Here is a 24214-nt window from a genome sequence, read left to right as displayed (position 1 = left end):
CAGCTCTCAAACAGCATCAGATTATTCACACGAAAACAGTTGTCCTGCTCAACAATATTCTTATAGTTATGGTCACACAACAAGAGGACGGGATTTAGCACCAAGGACGTCTTCTCCAGTTGACTCCAGAGAAAATTCACAACTTCAGTTGTATCCCGATTGTTAAATTGCTAAGCTGTCAAAACTAAATAAATACTTACTTTAAAGCAGTTAGGAGTTTTTCTTTTAGTGGAATGCAGTATCTGATGATATTCTGGACTGCTTGAATATCATGAGAAGGAAGTCGCCAAACGATTTTATAGACATTCTGAACTAATTAAAGAATTTAGATTTATTGTCCCTCAGTTGCGAATGCAATGTAAGAAATTTGATCGCACGTTAGAGTGCGTCAACACGCGTTGCATCTGAAATTAGCCTTCATCGGAAACGGTTTTGGCAGATCCGGATTAATTGTCTACTGTGCGAAGATAAGGATCGGCGCTCTGGCATGCCAGACACGGTTATACTCAGGGCCATGTGGGAGACGGAACTCTTTTTCCGAGAGTACACCGTCCACTTAATACTTTACATGGAGAACATTTTTTGCTACAGAAATTCGCTTTCATCGTCTCTATTAATTACATTATTCTCAATGCTGAGCTATAATTCGTAGAACATATTAGCTGTGAAGCCAACTGAGCGTTAGTAATTGGCCCAGGCAAACAACGCAGGAGACCAATGAACATTAGGACCGTTGGAACGGGCATCTGCTGAGCTAATGGACATTGTCATTCAGATACTCACATCGTGTAACATGCTCCAGGAAAATAACGTCTGACAACACGTAACTCCCTTCTTCCTCACGCTGATGCATTCTTTAACGATGCAAGCAAACTCGACTCCTGTCTGAAACGTAAGCTAAGGCATTGGTAAAATAAAAACATTTCCCTCTTCCTTATGCTGATATTGAATTTTTCAATGGTGCAACAACAAATTTTGTAATTAGACGTGACTGTCTTAAGAAGCACGACTAAATGTAATTTTTTTAAATTTGACTTCAGTACAGTAGTCGAGCCAAGGTCGCAGCAAATTACAGAAAGTTTAAAAATGGATTAAATGGCTCTGAGCACTATGGGACTTAACATCTTAGGTCATCAGTCCCCCAGAATTTAGAACTACTTAAACCTAACTAACCTAAGGACATCACATACATCCATGCCCGAGGCAGGATTCTAACCTGCGACTGTAGCAGTCCCGCGGTTCCGGACTGCAGCACAGAAAGTTTACATGACTAGTTTTCGTGAAGCTCAGTCATGATTATCAAATGTAACAAATGTGAAACAAGTATGCTATTAATTATGCGAACGTGAAACATAAGTAACATCTAACCACAACACCTTTGTCCTAGGAAAGAATACTGAGAAATTATCATATCAAATTAAACCTCGTTGTACAGTAATGGCAAAGCAGCAACATCGTTGCAATTGATCACTGTAAAGCCTTTATCTATACGGAACATTCAAAGGTTAATGACGTATATGCTGGATTAGGATCGGTGTTGACCAACTACACGCATAGCCAACAACTACTTGGTCAATGCTGATCCTAATCCAACATATACAACGTTAAACTTCTAATGTTCTATATGGATAGAGGTTTCACAGCGATCAATTGCAGTGATGTTGTTTCTTGCCATTACTGCATAATGAGGTTTAATTTAATATGATAATTTCACAGTATTGTTTCCTATGACAAAGGTGTTGTGGTTAGATGTTACTTACGTTTCAGGTTCTCATAATTAATACCAGACTTGTTTCATACTTTTTACATTTGATAATGGTGACTGAGCTTCACACCGAAACTGGTCATGTAAACTTTCTGTAATTTACTGCGACTATGGCTTGACTACTGTACTGAAGTCAAATAAATCTGAAAAAACAACAAATATCGAATCTCGTCTCTACATTCTATGAATGGTATTATTTTTGCGAAGCGAACAGTCATCGTGACTTTCGTTTGTCCGATTGTTAATAGCTTTAATTGTTGGACAAGGCAAAGCCTGTATAGGTATTGCGGTTCAATTGTCTTCTTAGTGAAGTTTGTCTGCTCCTAAGGCTCTAAGAATTACTTCGTTGTTTTAAAACCAGGCATAAGACATTATTAATTTTTAAGTGTATAAATTGCGCTGGTAATTGAAAGATGTCATTTTTCAGTACGGAACGATGTGCAGTAGATTTAGTTCTGGGGTTTCAGCTACAGACAGTCCACGTTGTTCAAAAGAATGTGTAACTGATAACGGCCTACCTACGTCATATACGAATAGTAGCACCGGAATAATTATTGTTGAGGATAAGAACCAATCATGTATAGTAATTCCTTGTTATTTGGAGTCCTAAAACACATATAATTATCCTGTTTCTTGGAATGACAGTACATGGAGAGAATTTAAGACAAAATACGAGTTGATGATATTTAGGGAAGGCAGGTAGTGGTGTTCAGTGAATAAAGGTGTGCAGAATATAGCAATGAGTAAGTTACAAGTAGTGTACATTTCTAAAGAATGATGATGTAGTATTTCGGTGAGTCCAGTCTGAGAAAGTAGACAAGCTTAGTTAACATCACCAAAAAAAAAAAAAAAGATTCATAATTACAGGAATTACGAAACCAATTTAACTGCATGCAGATAGAGAAAAAAGGCTAGACAATATTCTAGAAAATCGTGCAGTTGAACAGCAAAAAGATATATTTGAAAGTACAAGGAAAGTGTTTCACACAGCATATTTTGTAGCGAAAAAGAACAATCCATATTTCGACCTTCACAAGCTTTTGAATGCACAAATACAAAATGGTTTCCACATGATAAAACACTGCATAGTAAACTCAGTTTGCCAACGTCATAGATTTCATTGCGGACACTACGAGGCAGAAGCTTTGTTCATCCATAATAACAAAGGATTCTAAGATCTCTGTATACATTCGAATCTACATCTGTGGCTTCACAGTCAGTTTTAACAGTGTATTTAAGGTCAGAAATTAGTAGTGTAATGTAAAAACCTTGTTTGTCGATGTCATTGGACTTCAAAAAACGGATGCAGAAACAATATAGCTGAAGTTTAAAAATGTCTCAGGAAGCATAGCTTTTCTCCAAGTTATTTGAATGGAAATTTGGTTGGAGCGTGCAGTGATGGTGCTAGTGTAATACTAGGTAGGATTTCAGGTGTTTCAGGGTCAAATAAAAATGTGCAGCGAACTGTTCCCATGGCACTGTTTGTGCCACCGAGTTGAGTGAGAGGTTGCTGATGCAATTTGGAGAGGTTCATGGTGTGACTCATATTATCATTTTTTAACAAGCCGTATGCATTGTACCATCAACCTCTAAAGAATCAACATGACCTGTCATCTGTTGCAGAAAACTTGGTGCATACTTTAAGAAAGTCTGAGTGTGTTGGCTGGCTTTAGAGCAGTGCAAGCAATATGGAAGTCCTACCAGGCTTTGAGTGCTCCTTGAAGTAGACATGTCTACTATATCAAATGTAAGGGAAGAATGCAAGGGACTGCAGAAATAATTATCAAGCCCCGATTTTGTGTGCAACATTGCACTGCTTTCTTGTGTTCTTGATGATATTAGTATCCCGTAACAGTGTCTCTAAATGAACAGGGCTAATACTCTTTAATCTTATAGGGAAAGTACGATGCTAATGAACAAACAGAGTTTAAGAAGAACATACACAAAATCGCAACGATATTTTAACGGAGTCATCTTGGTTTGGAGTCTATGTCCTGAATGTAAAATTATTTTGCAATTTTATACCTTTTGTGTATTTCAACTATCAAGAATTGCAAATTACATATACAGTAGGAATACATGTCACATATATAAATAAATATGATCTTAGAAATAACAGAAGAAAGGTAACGCAGACTCTTTGACCTGCCATTCCATGTTTATTCTGTATGACAGTTATGTCAAACATTTTCAAGAACTGCCACTGCCTAAAATTTTACTCAAATAACATGACGACCTGTATACTATGTCATAGGACAGATTTCAGATCCTGTCATATTAACTGACGTGCAAGTCATTGTTATACAGGTGCATAATGTAAGTAGACTTATATTACTGCTACTGTATGTAGTTGTCTTTTTGTAGAAATCAATGTGCGTACAACTATTTGTTCCCGTGTATCAGATGTCACTGATGATGGGATATGAAACCGAAACCCGGATTTGGGAAATAAAACGTTTCTAGCGCGGCTCATGGAGTATAGAAGATGTTCTTTAATAAATATCAGGAAGCAGCGAAGCACCAAGCATTCAAGATTTTTACGTCATTCTTGCTCACATTACTATCGGAAATACAAGCTCTACTCTTAGGTTCCTGCCCAACTACACCCTCGGAAAATGCGAAATATTCGAATAAAATGAACAAATATTTCTGACACACTAGAATAAAAAAGTCATTGCTGGACATTTCATTCACATGAATTCCATCTTTCGTTTCTTAATCAGACTGAAGTAACAAAATCAAAGTAACTTATTCCTGAGAGAGAACGCTCTTATACGTAAATAACATCAAATATTGTAGAAGATATTTCTTTTAGTTGAATAATAAAGAACCAGATTCTGTTACAAACTCGAAGATGAAAAAAAGAAAAATTAGCGTGTATCGGGGCACGAACCTACTTCCTTCAACTCTGTAACTGCACGTCTGTAACCATAAGACTACCAGAATATATACAACTGCCATAATTATTATCTTTAACTGACATTTATTGTAATGTATCATACCAAGTGTGACTTTTTTATGATAAATCTTCAATGTCTATTGCTCTGAAACGGCATACTATCATAGCATGAGAGTTATAATACAGAAAAAATAAAATACGATGAAATCCAGTATGGGGTCCTCAAAGTAGCGAGCGGGAGGCATCAGGTGATGCGAACGCCAGCCGAACACCGAATGCCGGTCGTAGCTTCCCATTTTAGCCCATCCTCGCCTCTGCTCATAGCAGCTCCCTCCCGCCGCAGGATGGAGTGACGTCATGCGGCGTGCCGGGCCGGCACCACGTTTGAAACTAACGCCGTATTTGCTTTCTCTCGATACCTTCTGCTCGCCCTCTGTAATAAGAAAAAACTGAATAAAGGAACCAACGATCAACTTGAACGGATGTCTTGAGGAGTCCGCCCAGACCAAACGCAACGAACAATACCGAAAAAAAAGATGGGTAGAGCGTCTCCCATGTAAACAGGAGATCCCGGGTTCGAGTCCCAGTCGGGGCACACATTTTCAACTGTCCCCGTTGATGTATATCAACGCCTGTCGATAGCTTAGGGTCCTGATTTACTTATGATTTCATGTTACTTTATTTGACTCAGTGCATAATATTACATGACAAGGGTGGTAATACCAACAAGTAAAAAAGCACGAATATGTCAAAGTGTTTTGATTGCAATGTCTGAAACGTCCCCTTAGAAAAATTATACAAGACTGTGCTTAAACTGACATACAATATTTTTAGCGCAACGCAATCTGACTTTCAGAAATCCCTACAAAAGAATGGCCCTGACTAACATTAATCTATACCTTTCACAAATCACTTACCTCACCAAAAATCTCCGTTACTCGAACTACTGCAATACAGCGAGCGCCACTACTGCCAGCTAAATAAAAGATTCAAACTACGGAAGGCACTAACTGCTGATAGGCATAGTTAGCAAATGAAAGATTTTAATAGAGAACGAACAATGTATTTACCTTAATATCATCAAAAGTCATAATACAGTATATGTAATTTCAAAACTCCGCCATCTCTCTCCCCACATCCACCACTGCTGGCGGCTCACCTCCAACTGCGCAACGCTACGCGCTGTTAACAGCCAGCTGCCGCTGCCCAACACTACAATGGCAGACAACAATGCAAACTAGCCACAGACTGCACACAGCACAGCCAGTGATTTTCATATAGAGCGCTACGTAACGTTGCCAATATGAAAACATAAACAGCCTACTTACATAAAGAAAACATAAACAGCCTACTTACATGTCTTTAAAGATGCCCGGGACTTATTCGCGTTTTTTGTGCTATAAATAAAATGTCGAGTGGCGAAGGCCTCTCGGCGTGTGGACCTGATCGCTTGGTGCAAGTCTTTTTGAGGTGACGCAACTGCGGCGCCTTGCGCGTCGATGAGGATGAAATAGTGATGACGAAGACGACACAAACACCCAGTCCATGAGCGGAGAAAATCTTCTACCCGACCGGGAACCGAACCCGGGTCTCTCGGCACGACAAGCCGGCGCGCTTTTGTGCTATTATAGGAACACTTCTCATTCTAGTTTACCATAGTGAAGAGATGCATGCAAGAAGTACGTCTGCGTAATACACACAACATGCTAATTACGTTCTTTTGTGAAATGAATAGTTTTAAGTGAGGAGTTACCCAGAGTATTTTTGTAAACATCTCTCTCTCTCTCTCTCTCTCTCTCTCTCTCTCTCTCTCTTTATGTATGTGTGTGTGTTTGCGCTTTGGGAGGAGGGAGGAGTGGTTGCAGATGAAACGATTGGGGAAGAGAGGGAATGGGAGATGGGAACGCGGGAGGGGGAAGTGATAAGACGAGACTGTATTTCAATTTTTAAATTAATACCGTCACTTCCCTTCACACTCTCCAGTTTTCATCCCACAAGACAGAACAAAATAAACAGTAATTAATGTTAAACAGACATGGCGTGATCGTAATCTGGTCATCTATAATACAGAATTATATAGGGTGGTCCATGGGTAATGACTGGACCAAATATCTCACGAAATAAGCGTCAAATGAAAAAACTACAAAGAACAAAACTTGTCTATCTTGAAGGGGGAAACCAGATGACGCTATGACTGGCCCGCTAGATGGCGCTGCCATAGGTCAAACGGATATCAACTGCGTTTTTTAAATAGGAACCCCCATTTTTTATTACATAATCGTGTAGTACGTAAAGAAATATGAATCTTTTAATTGGAGCACTTTTTCGCTTTGTGATAGATGGCGTTGTAATAGTCACAAACATATGGCTCACAATTTTAGACGAACAGCTGGTAACAGGAAGGTTTTTTAAATTAAAATACAGAACGTGTGTACGTTTGAACATTTTATTGCCGGCCGATGTGGCCGTGCGGTTCTAGGTGCTTCAGTCTGGAACCCCGTGACCGCTACGGTCGCAGGTTCGAATCCTGCCTCGAGCATGGGTGTGTGTGACGTCCTTAGCTTAGTTAGGTGTAAGTAGTTCTAAGTTCTAGGGGACTGATGACCACAGATGTTAAGTCCCATAGTGCTCAGAGCCATTAGAACCATTAGAACATTTTATTTCGGTTGTTCCAATGTGATACATGTGCCTTTTTGAACTTATCATTTCTGAGAACGCATGCTGTTACAGCCTGATTATCTGTAAATACCACATTAATGCAATAAATGCTCAAAATGATGTCCGTCAACCTCAATGCATTTGGCAATACGTGTAACGAAATTCCTCTCAATGTTCGCACATGCATTGACAATGAGCTGATGCATGTTGTCAGGCGTTGTCGGTGGATCACGATAGCAAATATCCTTCAACTTTCCCCACAGAAAGGAATCCGGGGACGTCCGATCCGGTGAATGTGCGGGCCATGGTATGGTGCTTCGACGACCAATCCACCTGTCATTAAATATGGTATTCAATACCGCTTCAACCGCACGCAAGCTATATGCTAGACATCCATCATGTTGGAAGTACATCGCCATTCTGTCAGGCGGTGAAACATCTTGTAGTAACATCGGTAGAACACTACGTAGGAAATCAGCATACATTGCACCATTTAGATTGCCATCGATAAAATGGGGGCCAATTATCCTTCCTCCCATAATGCCGCACCATACATTAACCCGCCAAGGTCTCTGATGTTCATCTGACGCAGCCATCGTGGATTTTCCGTTGCCCAATAGTGCATATTATGCCGGTTTACGTTACCGCTGTTGGTGAATGACGCTTCGTCGCTAAATAGAACGCGTGCGAAAAATCTGTCATCGTCCCGTAATTTCTCTTGTGCCCAGTGGCAGTACTGTACACGACCTCCAAAGTCGTCTCTATGCAATTCCTGGTGCACAGAAATATGTTACGAGTGCAATCAATGTTGAGGTAGCATTTTTGAGATTCCCGATTTTAGCGCAATTTGTCCGCTACTGATGTGCGGATTAGAGCGACAGCAGTTAAAACACCTACTTGGCCATTGTTGCAGGTTGTGGTTGACGTTACACATGTGGCTGAACACTTCCAGCTCCCTTAAATAACGTAACTGTCCGGCGAACGGTCCGGACACTTGGATGATGTCGTCCAGGATACCGAGCAGCATACATAGCACACGCCCGTTGGGCATTTTGATCACAATAGTCATACATCAACACGATATCGACGTTTTCCGCAATTGGTAAACGGTCCATTTTAACATGGGTAATGTATCACGAAGCAAATACCGCCCGCACTGGCCGATGTTATGTGATACCACGTACTCATACGTTTGTGACTATTACAGTGTCATCTATCACAAAGCGAAAAAAGTGGTCCAACTAAAACATTCATATTTCTTTACGTACTACACGAATATGTAATAAAAATGCGGGTTCCTATTTAAAAAAACGCAATTGATATCCGTTTGACCTATGGCAGCGCCATCAAGGGGGCCAACCATAGCGCCATCTGGTTTCCCCCTTAAAGCTAGATGAGTTTCGTTCTTTGCAGTTTTTTCGTTTGATGCGTATTTCGTGAGATATTTGGCCCAGTCACTATCAATGGACCACCCTGTAGATGTTGGATTACTATACGACTTAAACAGTCACACAATCCCCGTTGCAGGTTGGTTATTTATTTGCTTCCAAAGGCGATAAAAATTTGATTTTCAGTATTTTATATAATTATTGACCCAATCTACAAATTTTAAAAAGCTATCTTAATCTACTTATTAAGACTTACATTCTTACATTATACGTTGAACACAGCAAAGTCACGTCTGTGTTTCTGTCTTGTGTCAGCGCAATGGGTGGCGCTCAAATTATCCGGACTATATTCACCATGTGTTTGGTTGACGACTTGCAAGTTACGTTAAATATAATTTCAAACCATTTCGTAGTTTTGGTTTTGACTTTTCCGTTAATCCGTGTGTGAATAATCGGAAACTAATGAAACAAACATAAATATGATGTTTCGTCATCAACCATAAAGCTGTTACATGTTTAACGCCAAATGTTTAACACAGTAACTTCTCTGTAAAGTAAACAGCCGTTTGAAAGTGTTTTACCCACCGGAGTTCGATTCTTGAAATAATTCGGCGCGTGGGTTACTGGTAGTTATTAAGTGGCGTACTAGTACGTTAACATGGAGGACAAATACACTGCTTACAGAATACGAAATTATTGTATTCGAAATATGAAACACCGTATCGTTTCATGAATCCGGTTTCGTTGTATTATCCCAGACAAAAAGTGTTGTTAAGCAAAAACAAAGAAGTTCCAAAGAGGAGCGTGCTCTGCTGTTACTGCTGCTGTTGCTGTTACTTCGTTTCTCAACTAACAGCGCAGCTGCTATGGACTCTCCGTCAGTATGAAAGGCAGAAAAGCTGTGTCTTTCGAAAGCAAAGATGTTTTCCTGCGGGCACAAACTGTGGCACAGTCGCGGGTTGGACACTCAACAGATGTACTCACGTAACTCTATATTGTGTCACATGGAACAGCGGCCCTGTTTGGAACCGTTCTGCGCCCCCCCTCCTCACCGCCACCCCCTCCGCCGTTATCTACGTCAGCCAATGAGACTCACTTTTCTTCCGAGCGCGTAGTCGCGAGTTGCTGTTACAAAACTGACACGGCGTTCTGCTGCAGGCTGAGCATTCCGTCTACTGTTGCCGCGACGACAGGACACGAGGTGTGTTGTCAGCTTGTTTCGAGGTAAGCCGGTGGACAGGGGTCTCTGCGAAACTATAAGAAGTTATAATGGATACGGACATCAGGCGTAATGCCGTAGGTTAGAGTTCTCTGCTGTCACATTCATCCCAGAGTCTTGGGTGTGCGTGGCTCTTCGAAACAACGCCACTGCAATATATTTTTGTGACAAACGCTGTTTACGTATAATTAGCGGGCAAGGAAACTTGTTATTGTATATGAATAAAAATGTAAATGTTCGTTGGTTCTTAATCATCTCCAGAAGTTTTTCACAGAATGGTTTGAAATTTTGACACAAGGTTGCACTCCAATAAACCTGTGGTTTTATATACCTTTTTCCAAATATGTAAAATATATAAATGACGTCTAATACAGGGTGAGTCACCTAACGTTACCGCTGGATATATTTCGTAAACCACATCAAATACTGACGAATCGATTCCACAGACCGAACGTGTGGAGAGGGGCTAGTGTAATTGGTTAATACAAACCATAAAAAAATGCACGGAATATGTTTTTATAAAAAACCTACGTTTTTTTAATTGGAACCCCGTTAGTTTTGTTAGCACATCTCAACATATAAACAAACACATAATCAGTGCCGTTTGTTGCATTGTAAAATGTTAATTACATCCGGAGATATTGTAACCTAAAGTTGACGCTTGAGTACCACTCCTCCGCTGTTAGATCGTGTGTATCGGAGAGCACCGAATTACGTAGGGATCCAAAGGGAACGGTGATGGACCTTAGGTACAGAAAAGAATGGAACAGCACATTACGTCCACATGCTAACACATTTTTATTGGTCTTTTTCACTGACGCACATGTACATTACCATGAGGTGTGAGGTAAATGTACACACGTGGTTTCCGTTTTCAATTACGAAGTGGAATAGGGTGTGTCCCACTGGAAATGCGTCGACGTATGTGGTATCAGCATGATTGTGCACCTGCACTTTCCGCAATTAACACTAGGCTGACCCTTGACAGGATGTTCGACGGGTGTTTCATAGGACGTGGAGGAAGCATAAATTGGCCAGCCCGTTCTCCTGATCTTACACCTCTGGACATCTTTCTGTGGGGTACGTTAAAGGAGAATGTGTACCGTGATGTGCCTACAACCCCAGAGGATATGAAACAAAGTATTGTGGCAGCCTGCGGCGACATTACACCAGATGTACTGCGGCGTGTACGACATTCATTACGCCAGAGATTGCAATTGTGTGCAGCAAATGATGGCCACCACATTGAACATCTATTGGCCTGACATGTCGGGACACACTCTATTCCACTCCGTAATTGAAAACGGAAACCACGTGTGTACGTTTACCTCACCCCTCATGGTAATGTACATGTGCGTCAGTGAAAAAGACCAATAAAAAGGTGTTAGCAAGTGGACGTAATGTGCTGTTCCAGTGTCTTCTGTACCTAAGGTCCATCACCGTTCCCTTTGGATCCCTACGTAATTCGGTGCTCTCCGATACACACGATCGAACAGCGGAGGAGTGGTACTCAAGCGTCAACTTTAGGTTACAATATCTCCGGATGTAATTAACATTTTACAATGCAACAAACGGCACTGATTACATATTTGTTTATATGTTCAGATGTGCTAACAAAACTAACGGGTTTCCATTTAAAAAATCGTAGGTTTGTGTTAAAAAACATACTTCCGTGCATTTTTTAATGGTTTGTATTAACCAATTGCACTAGCCCCTCTCCTCACGTTCGGTCTGTGGAATCGATTCGTCAGTATTTGATGTGGTTTACGAAATATATCCAGCGGTAATGTTAGGTGACTCACCCTGTATATAAAGGGGAAACGTTATTACTAAAGTATCGAAAAGTTCTTAACCGATTTACTTTAGATTTTTCCATAAAACGCTAATGAACATTCTTACGGACGAAGGCTATATATTTTGATGTACATAATATGGAAATGCTGTTGCCAAAGAGGAAAATTGTATTTTGGCTTATCACCTTAAGTTTAGAATATTGAGTTCGCAATAATGATAAACAAGACTCAGGTTCAGAAAGAAGGGGAGCAAAGGGACTTAGAAGGCGGAAAGGAGGGCTTGGACAGAGAAAACGAGGAGAAGATGGGCAATGAAAGAGAAGATTGTCGTAGGAAGGGGGAAAGAGGAGGAAGAGGAGATAAACACGGCGACGGCGACGATGACGACGAGGATGTGATAAGGACGTTGGTGATGAGGATGCACAATGAGAAAGAAGAGAAGGTGAGAGAGGTGGGGGGGGAGAGAGAGAGAGAGGGGGGGGGGGTGAGGAGATGGACAGAGACCGGGTGATCTCTTTTTCTCTTTCCTTTACATTCAGCAAGGCTAAGCCACAGCAACACGTGGCTGCGAAAAGGTAGTGATGAAAATAAATTTCATAAATGAGTCTGCGACCATTGCGCATACTTTCTGAATATGACTGTCTACATTGATCAATATTTATCTTCATTTATAACGTTGTTTTGGCTACTGCCTTCATCAGATCAAAACGTAGAGCATGTAAAACAAGGTTGAGTGTCAGTATCATTAACAGCCATGTGCAAGTTGACACACCGATTATGTTTAGGTTTTAGTGATACTGACAATGAACCCTGTTTCACACGTTTTGATCTGATGATGGCAGTAGCCAAAATGACTTTGTAAGTGAAGACAAATATTACATGATGCAGATAGTTTTATTCACAAAATAACAAAATAGGTGACTGCACTGTGAATCAGCGTCAAGAAGTAAATGATTCTTATCGCACAATTGAGGAATCTAGGAAGTCACGGTATGCTCTGCTCAGATCGTGTCATAACGGTTATGGCCTATACAAACGCTGCCATTAATATTCCTTGCATAAAGTTCTGAAACTAATACCGAGTATTATAGATACATAAATTGTACCTTAACGGCCATGAATCCAAACTGAGATATGTGGGTCAGTCAAAGTAATGCCTACTATTATTTATTTTTATTTTACAATAAAAGTAAATGCCATAAATGAGATAATATGTACAACGCTCACGATTAGTTTGTCACTTTAAAAACAATCACCACCTTTTTTCTCTTTTCTCCCTTTGAAACAAGTGCTCCAAAAATCGTGGTCTTGCTTCTTCAGCTAGGTTAAAAAAATTGTCTCCAGCCATAATTTCTACCAAAAGTGCTCCCTCTCAAAACTAAAGCACGGCAACAGATTGGATACAGTTGTGTGCCTTGCCTTTTGTTCTGATCGGTCAAGGTTTTAGTTACCTAGCGTGCACAAATCTTTATGTAGCCCAGTCTTTCCAATAACGGTCACCACACTGCCTTTACCGATGGAATATGGCGGGCACAAATCATCTGTTATACTAAGGCAACAACTCTTTAGGTTTTTTTCGTAATTTTGCGTAAAAATATTTTTTCGGACAACTGTTGGGGAAACTGAAACCTTGCGGAAATTTTTGGGGATGAAAATTTCGGTACCGGCGAAATTGGGGAAGTATTTTATCTGCCTAACCTTGCTATTAATGCCATCTGATATTTTAGTTTAAACAAATCATACTCAATTTTCTAGATATTCACTAAATGTCGCTCTCTCTTCAGATCAATTGATATACCTTTCCATCTGTGTTGGACTTTGGGCTCACAGCGGTGATACCTCTCCGTGAGGTCACTATGACGTGTGTATGCCGAGTTTCAACCGTTTGGGACGTCTGCCTACTTGCGAGGTCTTATCGAATCCTGAGGAGACGAAGTATTGTATGTAGTTGATTTTGTTGAAGCTTGTAATTTATGGGTTTGGTATTATAAGGTATGTCCTATGAATATGTTTTATCTATTGAGGAGCTCTTGAAAAGACGTGGGTATTGGTGTGATTTATTATAATTAAATATGAGGTAATAACGTGCGGTTAAGAGCCATCTGGCACGCATCGATCTTGTGAGTTCACACTAGCGTAGTGGATAGATGTCCAGTTGTGAAGTGAGATATAGGTGGCTAATGCTAAATAAAGAGAACAATGAAAAAAAGCATGAGGTAAATAAATGTGACGCCCTAGTGAAGATTTTTTCTGCTTTGGATACTGGTTTTATTTACAAATCGAAAATTTTAGTTTATGTACGATAATTTTTTGATATGTACGATAATTTTACTGCTCTGAACTCACAATTCCACGTCTTCAAGCAGCCAACACTGATAACAAATAGTTGTTTAAAGGAATAGATAAGTTTGAGGTACTTGGGGAACAGATGCCGAAATAATATTTTGGGGCATTTTTTTCTGTTGCACGGGAATTTCGAAAACCCTAACTGAATAATCTGTCCTGAGCTTAATTTGGCCGACACGCTGGATGTCGGGTGAAGTCCCTGCAGTCGTTAGCCGCTCTGCGTTGCGTCATCCGACTGTGTTTACCCTTCAAGGTTCTCTCTGGTGATGGAAGCCATCATCTAACGGTGCTGAAGTCGGCCGTAGCAAATCCATACAGCGTCTTGAACATTTCATGAACGCGATTTGGTGTTTCATCTTCTGCTGTAAGGAGGTTCAATTAAAGAGTGCTGTCTTATACGTACGTTAATGTGGGCCATTTTCTGTACTTAGACAGTCCTGTCATCTAGCGTAGGAAATGTTACTAGATTAACTGCAGAAGCACGCTAAACTGAGTACTACCATTTAACAAAGGAGAAAAAAGATGAGGTATTACTTCGTGACTGGCCCTCGTACATGATCTCCTACCAAACGATTCCGTTGGTTACGTTAATAGTACAGAGCTAGGAATCTGTCGCAAGTAATACAGATTATTAACTACAAAAAGGAAAATAAATTCATGTAACACAATGTAGGCATATGACTGCAAGTTCCGAGAGCTTGGATTTGTTTTTCAAAGAATGAAAACTGAGATAAAAATTACTGCAGTTTGAAGACAATGCTTATTCTCATAACGGCTCGTGTCGTTGATGAAATTGTGTCCGGTGTTTGTTGACTCCTCTGTGTAGTACTTTCGCTAGGGATGGTGGTTACCGCTGAAACAAACGGGTTTAGGTTATATCGCTTTTTCCACGCCAGTTTAACCCGATTGTTAAAGCCACTCAAAAAAATCGGCATCTGAAATAACCAATTTTCAGTTTTCATTTTTTAATATTTTTTGTGGGATCTAAAATTTAAAAACCTCTCTCACACCGGCCTGATTTAGCTTCACTGATCAGGATAGTAAAAAACATGCGTATATTAAGGGAATTTTCATTCACAAAGCAGGCTTATCACATTCACACAGTTCAGTACTGTTCTATCCTGATTAAATTGAGCTTAACTTAAATTCCACAAGGCAGTGAAGCAATTTCGAAGTCTCGGTGCGACGAAAATTGTCAGTCGATCTCCTGAAAACATTTGTAATAATTATTAACTTTCGGTGATCACATGGGGAAGACCGGAGATCTGCTGGTAAGACCGTGTTAGCCTATTTATTGAAAGTAATAAGCTGGATATCTTGAGCATACAAAACGGCAGGTTCGACCAGTGTAAATCAGACGTTCCCCACTGATCCCGTGCAACACAGCGTAGTAAGCAGACACTGTCAATCATAATCAGTTAAATAATACGCGAACACACTTTAGTTCATGTCTTAAATTCCTTCTCATACAGAAACTCATCAAGATGGCGACTAGCTCAACAATACATACATATACGTCTTCGATCTGTCACGGCTAATCGGCAAGATCTCCTTGATTCTTTTTATAAGAGAAAACATAGATAGTAGAGAAGCTATTCCATGGAGTAAATGCACGCTCCAAGGAATAATAGGGCTTGAAACTACTTTCGCATTGATAATCATCGTATATTAAAGTTTAGGAATCGGTAAGATAAGAAGAGATATTTCGAGATATGTACTGAGTTATATAATTTATAAAAAAATTCTGAAAATATCGCGGAGAGACCGCTGCAAGAGGCATTACAATTTCCTATTCCTATGATACACGTAGAAACTGAACAAAGACAATCGGTAAGTGGTTGAAGCTATAAAAGTCACCAGTATTGATTTTAATTGTTTGAAACTTTGCTCGCAAATCATGTTGCCCCAAGGGATCATGTCAGTATCTGGGCCTCACGAATATTCAGTGCTTAAGTGTGAAATCCGAGGTTGAAGAACTCTATTTTTCATGTTAATTTGTCCGTTTTCAAGGGCTACAGGCAGATAAAGGCATATTATGTCGACACCGGTAGCAGATCAGCTACTTTCTATTTTTATTGCGTGTTCCTCTTCTTGTTTCGAATGGGCCTGCTTCGGACCACGCTTGTTCAACTGTTTGGTTTTGATCTTTGCCCAGAACTGTCGCATCCTCTGTAGGTGTAACTCCTTCCTTTCTTCTGTCCAGGGGGTCGCTTTTCTTCGGGGCTTTTCCTGAAATCCTCGGACGTCCTTCAGGGTGTGTGTCTCACAGACTGTCTGTTCTGGAGATGAGTTATTCCCAGTTCTTTAATGGCCTTCTCGGTTTCTGTCAGCCAAGCGGTGCGAACCTTCTTGTTTTTCCAGAAGGTGAGCAGACGGTTGGTCAATCTGTTTGGAGGCAATCTTGCAACATGGTCATAGAAAGCTACCCTTCTTTTTCCTGCGCAGTCAGAGAGCCTCTCTATATGTTCGTAGAGCTCAGAGTTATGCCGCCTTCTGAATTCCCCAGCTTCTTCTAACAGGCCTAGGATCTTCCTTAGTATTCTCCTCTCTCTCTCTCTCTCTCTCTCTTTGACTTCCAATTTCTCCATCAGACCTCTCCGGTTTATAGAAAGACATCCCATGGCATAGAGGGCTTCTGGTCGTATGACTGATATATAGTGCTTAAGTTTCAGGTTGCGTGACGGACATTTCTTGTTGTAGGTGTTCATAGTGAGAGGATAGGCTAGTTCTAACTTGTTGACTCTCATGAATAATGACGTTTTTTTATGATAAGTTGGGTTCAATCCATTTGCCGTGATACTTATTGGTCCTTTTGATCTTTACCTGGTCTAGTAACATCACTTTGTTAGCTTCTTTGATGTTGGTGAAGAACTCTGTTTTCTTCAGCGACACTTGAAGATCCACTTTGGCTTCCTGTTTTCTGAGGCAGTTTACCTACATTGTTGCCATTTCAAGAGAATCAGTAATCAGTACCATGTCGTCTGCAAAAGCCAGGCAATCTACAATCAGTCCTTCGTTCTTACGGCCCAGGTAGGCACCACTCTGGACACCCAAATTGATCAGTTCTTTGCGCCACTCTCTCACAACTTTTTCGAGGACACAGTTGAAGAGAAGAGGGGAGAGTCCATCCCCTTGTCTCACTCCAGTTTTTATCTCTAAGCTTTCTGAGATCTCACCTCTAAATTTGACCATCGAATGGGTGTTTAAGGTTTCTACAATGAGTCTGTGTGTTTTGTTGTCTAGTCCTAATTCCTGAAGTATTTTGTTAAGCGATTCTCTATCAACAAAGTCGTAGGCCTTCTTGAAATCAACAGAGGTGACAACCACTTTGCGGTTTCTCAACTTGGAGTATGCAAGTACAGTTTTAAGGTTGTGGATCTGTTCAGCACAGGATTTGGTTTTCCTGAAGCCTCCCTGATATTCTCCCAGTTGACTTTCCAGTTGATCTTCTGCCCTTGTTAATAGTGCCTTCTAGAGAATCGTGTATGTTGCCGGGACAAGAGAAATTCCACAGTAGTTGTTCAGATCAGTAACATCTTCCTTTTTGTGAAGGGGATGGACCAGAGCCGTATTCCAATCAGGTGGTAATTTCTTTGTTTCCCAGATGTTCTTTTCTTTGTTTCCCAGATGTTCTGGATGATCTCGGTGAGCTTGCTCATGGCATTTCTTAAAGCACATTTCCAGAGTTCAGCAATGATAGTCCTCTCCAGCTGCTTTATTATTCTTGAGAAGTTGAATGATTTGTCGAACTTCTTCCAATGAAGGAGGCAGTGAGTCTGGGTTTGGTGTGGTTTGTTTGTAGTTGAAGTCTTTACTGGGTGGAGCACAGTTGAGTAGGTTTTTAAAGTACTGAGCTAAGAGGTGGCAGTTGTCCTTGTCGTTAAAAACTAGTTTGCCCTGTGAGTCTCTGAAGTGGAGGCTTGGTGGATTGTATTTTTTGTGTGTCTGCTTGAAGGTTCTATAGAAATCTCGTCAGTTATTCTTAGCAAAGTTCTCTTCGATTTGGGTTAGTTGGTTTTGTGTGAAGGTCCGTTTGGTTCCTCGAAGTATCTTAGTTGTTAGCCTTCTTTGTTTCAAAAAAATTTTCCCAATTTATCTTCGTTTTCAGAATGTCTTTGGGCTATTGAATTGTCACAGTCTTCATTCCACCCCGATTGCTTCCTGCTTCCTTGTGAAGGAGGCGAGTTCATTGGCCGTCTTCACAAGAGTCTCCTTCAGTTGGTCCCAGCTGTTGAAATCTGTACTGTTCAGTCTCTGGCTTAATTTTTGACCTTTCTTAAGTCGCTCTATGTCAAATCTCACAATCTTGGGGGTTTTGTGTACTCTAGTGTTTCTAGGCTGGAGTCTCATTTTGATCTTTGAGAGGTAGTGGTCTGAGTCCAGATTGGACTTCTCAATCTTGTCAATACCTCCACTTTTTGTATTTCTTTTTGAGATTTTCTTGAAATGGCTGCATGATCTATCTGGAATTCACCCAAGTTGGTGTTAAGTGAAATCTAGGTCTTCTGTTTCCTTGGCAGGTGTTTGAAGGTTGTAGACTTCATGACCAACCCAAAAGTCCTACACAGATCCACCAATCGTTCCCCATTGCGGTTTGTTCTCATATGTGCTGGATAGTTACCCTCTATATTTCTGTACTTTTTCTCTCTTCCCAGTTGGGCATTGACGTCATCAGGCAGTATGACGGTGTGTGTCTGGAATTTTTTTATTGCGTGTTATGAATGAATAATTAAGTTTTTAATTTATTGCTGTTGCTATAATTTCCATCCTCTTATTTCACGGAAATGAAAGATAAATCTTCAATCTTTCGAAGGAAATGAAGCATTGTAATTCATTGTTACGTCACTTCGTAAAAATATTTCTAGAGCAGGGTTGGTGCCATATTGCAATAAGTCTACGTCCGGCGACCACAGCAAGGAACTAACGTACACGCCAGGTGGGGCCAAGTCTTGCACACTACACGTAGACTCGTACCTTACGTCACGACACACGGCAATGGGGACGTTGTCTCATCAGTAGTATAACCATTCTTATTTCACGTGTCTGTTGACCGTTTCTGTCGGCATTTTTATTAAAATATCACTGATCCCTTTTCCTCTTCTCTGTAAAAGCACAATACTAAAAATAGCGCAAATTTTACTAATAAAAAATTCTTTTTAAGAAAGGTAGGTGTAAAAACAAATAGCACTGTTGATATTCCAGCTTTATACTCGGGTATTAGCCGGCCTGTGTGGCCGAGCGGTTCTAGGCGCTTGAGTCTGGAACCGTGCTCCCGCTACGTTCGCAGGTTCGAATCCTGCCTCGGGCATGGATGTGTGTGATGTCCTTAGGTTAGTTAGGTTTAAGTAGTTCTAAGTTCTAGGGGACTGATGACCTCAGATGTTATGTCCCATAGAGCTCAGAGCCATTTGAACCGTTTCAACTCGGTTATTTTCAAAAATAAAAACACCTCTTGTAATAGAGACCAAACAAGTACTAAAAAATTCTGGTTGTTCGGAACTAAAATACCATTCATAACCAATCTCTACCATGAGGAGCGCGTTTTGCGGTATAGAAAGCCACAACTGTGCAGGCATCAGAGTTTCATCATATTCTTGGAAGTGGCACCGATTCAGGCCAGTTTAAATCAACACTAGTGAACCATACTGATAAATTATAAGTACTGTAACTGGAACGTTAATGCTGTCAGTTCCTTTAGTGTTGGTGTACTGTAGTCCAATTCCGCGTCATTTTCGTCATCGTATTGATTTTTTGTGTTATTTTTCTTCCTATCATTCTTTTCTCGTTTGGAATCTACTCGTCTGTAATATGCAACCAAGTGCCATCCAGGAGTGCTCATCTGTGGTAACGCGGCATCCCGTGTAGTCAGAGTGACGATGGTTTCAGGTAACCATGTCAGCGAAAAATTGGTTTGCTTTCACCGCTGAATTTTTGCTGCGGAGGATGGCTATGCAGACAAGCATATTATGAAACCTTTCTGTCTTATTTGCTCGTATGCGTTAGCCCTAAACACTGTGAACAAAGTGATCGTGATTTCAATTCTGATGAAGATTGTTGATAGCCATTTTCTGGAACACGTTGCATGTGACGAGGTTGTGGTTAGGTCAGGACGTGAGTTCAAATTCAGGGACACAAAACGCATTTGCGTTTCCGCTATAACCGAACGGTAGCTGTCGGCGGATGTGGCAACACTGTAGCGGCAAGTGACTACATCAACTATCAAGTAACTTTAATCGGACTATAGGGCTAGTAGCCATGTGGATGTTCTTTCGTGAGTAACACGTGGGTGCCGTTCATTGTCCGACTCCATCGGGAAATGTATAGCGTTGTTGCTAAACTGATCTTGGCTGTTATAAAGAGCAGTAGTCGTTCTTAGAAATTTTTTCCATTCCGACGTCTTATTTTAATTATTGCGAACTATCTTATAAGCTGGGCATCCACAGCTAAGATAATTATACGTACCGAAAGGAATATTGAAACAAATTTAAATTACTGAGGTGCTAAAATGCTGATAAAATTCATCGAGAGTCCAATTTGCCGCTGTTATGGCGCCAAGTCAGCGCCAGCACTCCCATAGGGAACAACAGAGAAGATACGGCTGTGAGAAGAGATCAGCCAATCGTACGCTAACCGACCTCCCTCCAGGACGACAACGTGACAGCAGCGGCCCCCAGGTGCAGAGGACATAAGCGCCGCACCAAAATGGTGGCTGGCCACTTCGATAGCAGCTTCAACGTTCGCCAATTCGTTAGCTATCTCTATGTAACACAGACTTGTTTGTCTACTGAGCCGCGCGGGATTAGCCGAGCGGTCTCGGGCGCTGCAATTATGGACTGTGCGACTGCTACCGGCGGAGGTTCGATTCCTCCCTCGGGCATGGGTGTGTGTGTGTGTGTGTGTGTTTTTTTTTGTCCTTAGGATAATTTAGTTTAATTAGTATGTAAGCTTGGGGACTGATGACCTTAGCAGTTAAGTCCCATAAGATAACACACTCATTTCTTTTGTCTGGTCTGAAGATGACTGATTCTTCCGCAAGTCGCCCTTTGTTTGCAATACATATCAAAATTAAGTAATTTTAATTGTCTTTTTGTAATAAAACTAATTAATACGAGTAGGTTGTTTGTCTAGCGAACGGAGTATGCAAGATTCCTAGACAAAATAGTCCCGGTTTCACTGTAGTCGCTCAGAGACTGGTACAACAGATTCAGGTACATCCTCAGGTGTATTTCTGCGTAAAACATTTTTATACATAACTTATAAGAACTGTACTACTGACTTGTTCAGGGATCTTAATACTAAAAATTAAAATTTTAGCTAGCGAATTAATAAAAAAGGATTTGAGTCGCTATCATAAAATTACTTAAAAGATCTAATGTCCCATGTTATCTAAATGGCTTAATGCGTGTTTTTTTTTATAATTGTAGGGTGGAGTCCCTCCACGCCTACACCGGCATGATGGCCAACACAAAAGGTCTACTGCCACCGCTGCAAAAAAATTGTTCAAATGGCTCTGAGCACTATGGGACTTAACATCTATGGTCATCAGTCCCCTAGAACTTAGAACTACTTAAAACTAACTAACCTAAGGACAGCACACAACACCCAGCCATCACGAGGCAGAGAAAATCCCTGACCCCGCCGGGAATCGAACCCGGGAACCCGGGCGTGGGAAGCGAGAACGCTACCGCACGACCACGAGATGCGCCACCGCTGCATATTGGTTACTTTTCACGAGTTGGGGTCTCGCAGAATGTGGGTTCCGCGATGTTTGCGTACGTCTGGTTATGTTTAACCATTAATAAGCACGCATCTGGAGACAGATTAGGTCGAAATTTGAACGAACGGTAGCGGTAAGAAGGACAGAGGGAAAGAAAGTTCCAACGGAAGAGTCAAGGGAAAGAAACCTCTGCGATAGTTGGGTCGGACTGTAAGAACAGTAGCGGTTTCCTTGCTGCCTGCGACAGGTCATGCAAGGGTGGGCTTTGTTAGTAGTGGGTATGATACCTTTGACGTTGTGGAGCTGGGTGCCGGTGTTGGCTTGTAGATCAGCGTCAGCATACCTGTAATAGTTAGGTTCATCATTGTTTCGTGTCCGATAGGTCATGTACTAGATTCACAATGTTGGGCAGTGCTGGTGGTTTGTTTCTGCATTATTGTGCGAGCTTGTCGGCTTCCCTGCTGTAGCCTGTTGGTCGGCTTTAATAGCAGCTGGCATATCCAGTCAATGTTACTGATTTGCAGGAGCTTGCCGATATCGCTTGTGGGTTTATGACTAAGTCTCCCATTGTGACAAAATGAGTGTATTATCAGAAATGGTGTGTTCCTTAAATGAAAGTATGTCAGGAGAAATTTCTCCCCTCCTAAATAATACGAAGGAAACAAGATCTAAGGACGGCATTTAGGAAAGTACTCCTCTAAATGTGTGCGCGGAATGAACATTCACCCCGCACAGTAGTAAGGGCCTCAGAACTAGCTTCGTGGCTCAATGACGACTTAGCCACTGTCACGAAAGTGTGGAAACCAGCCATCAGCAGACCAACAAGGACAGTAAACCGGAGTGGTGCACCGATGACAGAGAGACTGCGAGGCACGCGCGAGAAAACCGGCTTGCAGAGTAGATGAAGTTTACTAATGATACTCCTGCTTGTCTTCGTGTTTCACAAACCCAACCGTGGCGAGCGGGGTCCCCTAATCTCTCCCCGATCGAGAACGTTCGGAGCATTATGGGCAGGGCCCTTCAACCAGCCAGTTGGACATAATTTGGCATGATACCCTCAGGAGGAGGTCCAACAACTGTGTCAATGCCAAGCCGAATGAAGCATAAAGGCCAGAAGTGGACAACGCATTGTTGACTTACTCAACCTGTCAAGGTATTTCTCTTCAACAAATCATACAGCTTTTCTGTAATTGTAATCATTTGTCTTGAAGGTGTACGGCACATCTACAGATTTCTGTCCCATTCGGATAATTCCTTCGTAGTGCGTCGTTCTTTCTTTTTTTTTTTTTTATTGGAGAAAATATTGGGTCGTATGAATGAAACGGAGAACGTACTTTGTAGTCGGAATTTCGGAGAACATTCTCAGGTTCACATGAATAAAACGAGTCGGTGAATATACTTCACCCGAGAACGTTCTCAGCGTGAGTAAAGAGGTGGGGCAAGTTGCTCAAAACAAGACTTTGATTTAGTATGAATAAATGGTTCAAATGGCTCTGAGCACTATGGGACTTAACATCTATTGTCATCAGTCCCCCTGGAACTTAGAACTACTTAAACCTAACTAACTTAAGGACATCACACAACACCGTCATCACGAGGCAGAGAAAATCCCTGACCCCGCAGTTTAGTATGAATAAAACTAGAGGAGCTTCTCACAAGCGGAGAACATTATCCGTTTTTTAAAGTGAGCTGTGTAGCTTACTTTGAGCTGAGGAGCTCCAGTTGAAGCTGAGTTTTACCGAGTTCATTTTAGTAAGAATGGGAGAATTTTTGTTGCTTGGAAGGCAAAAAGGATACGTAGCCCAAAGAAGTACTGAAAAGATTAAATTCAGTTTATAAGGGTTTAAAAAGATTTATTTCCCTCTTGAAAATCACGGCAACATTGGAAACGAAGTGAAAATCAAAACATTTTGTTGCTATTTAGTAGATCCCAAGTTTTCAAACTGATGAACGAGAAGACTGAGGTATTCACCAGACAACTCTCACTGACATTTTTAAATGTTCATTATCAGGTTTCTCGCAGCATACATCTAATATTTTATTATGTTATAAATAACTAGACGGATCAAAAATTTAGTAATTGGTTTATTACAAACCTAGCGGGCTGTTCCTAGTAACGAAACGCACGGGCAACCGCTTACGTACTCGACGCGCGAGCGGACTATGCGTCACATTTAAGCTAAAATTACTCATGGCATCTGCTCTTAAGATTTCGTACGTATAATGTGTTCACCTGACTTAATAAAAGTTTCCCGTATGTCGAAAATCAGACAACATCGCAAGAGAATGCTTTTTCGTGAACTGTCCGTAATCACCTTAATTTGTTGGCGGACATAAAGGTAAAGTCGAAACATTGTGCAACCCTTCCAGAACAAATTGATGTTTGTACACTGAACAGTTTTCTTGTTTGAGCGAGTTGAACGAAATGT

At 41.0% G+C, this 24214-nt stretch overlaps 1 protein-coding gene across 2 annotated transcripts in view; it reads left to right on the top strand.

Moving 5' to 3' along the window:
* The first annotated feature begins 9818 nt into the window (after positions 1 to 9818).
* Positions 9819 to 24214, top strand: part of LOC126149306 (juvenile hormone acid O-methyltransferase-like) — an 85233-nt gene continuing 70837 nt past the window's right edge. The window contains exon 1 of one of the 2 annotated variants that reach the window (XM_049915807.1): positions 9819 to 9911. The gene's annotated coding sequence lies outside the window, so the exon portion shown is untranslated. Of the gene's footprint in view, positions 9935 to 24214 lie in introns of both variants that reach the window. The other variant, XM_049915806.1, reaches the window with a different exon arrangement.

This window comes from Schistocerca cancellata, chromosome 2 (genome assembly GCF_023864275.1).
Source record: "Schistocerca cancellata isolate TAMUIC-IGC-003103 chromosome 2, iqSchCanc2.1, whole genome shotgun sequence".
NCBI classification, from domain to species: Eukaryota; Metazoa; Arthropoda; class Insecta; order Orthoptera; family Acrididae; genus Schistocerca; species Schistocerca cancellata.
This window is presented reverse-complemented; position numbering and strand designations above follow the sequence as displayed.